Source organism: Eurytemora carolleeae, unplaced genomic scaffold (genome assembly GCF_000591075.1).
Source record: "Eurytemora carolleeae unplaced genomic scaffold, Eaff_2.0 scaffold4686, whole genome shotgun sequence".
NCBI classification, from domain to species: Eukaryota; Metazoa; Arthropoda; class Copepoda; order Calanoida; family Temoridae; genus Eurytemora; species Eurytemora carolleeae.
The window spans coordinates 1-642 of record NW_019400572.1 but is presented as its reverse complement, the minus strand read 5'-3'; the positions used below and the strand labels follow the sequence as shown (position 1 = coordinate 642).

At 28.7% G+C, this 642-nt stretch overlaps 1 long non-coding RNA gene across 1 annotated transcript; it reads right to left on the bottom strand.

Moving 5' to 3' along the window:
- Positions 1 to 317: 317 nt before the first annotated feature.
- Positions 318 to 642, bottom strand: LOC111717777 (uncharacterized). Its single transcript, XR_002768911.1, has 3 exons — positions 629 to 642; positions 439 to 478; positions 318 to 372 (listed from the first exon to the last, which is right to left on the bottom strand). It is a non-coding gene; the product is annotated as an uncharacterized LOC111717777 (long non-coding RNA).

The window sequence follows — 642 nt, the reverse complement described above, 5'->3', positions numbered from 1 at the left end:
TGTTTAAAGTTAAGTTGATTTTTTTCAGATCCGAGTTGCATATTGCAAACTTTCTGAATTTGTATGGACGCTACGTTCTTCGGTATAAGTCCTTTTTATCAATTTTCTACTTTTAGACTCAACAGATAGAAGTAAATTAGCAGCGGTCAAAAGCGATTATTTTTCGCTGTAAACCAATACCCCCTTACATTTTTCGCGAACACTCCCTTTAAGTGAAATGTGTCTGCACACATTCTGGATGTTCAATGAATAATACAAAACTTCAGTCGTCTTTCTTTCCACTTTATATCAAACAGTAACAGTATATGGTGTTTATATAAATTTACCTTTCGGAGGTAGAATGTCTTTTCTTGTAAATGGTGGCTGGGCCATCTTAAATAATTAAAAAGTATTATTTTGTTTATAATGAATTTTTTAAAATGTTTTATTTGTAAATACCAGGAATTTTTCATATTTTTCGTCAATTTCGCCATGCCACCTAAATTATTAATCTTAATGTTAATTATTTACAAATAGAGTAATTCTGACATAGATTCACAAATTTAAGGAAATAAATTTTTTAATCTTAAGGTTTGTTTACGCAGTTAAATTAAAAACATATTTACTTAAAATTAAAAATTATTTTTACCGGTAAAACAGGGG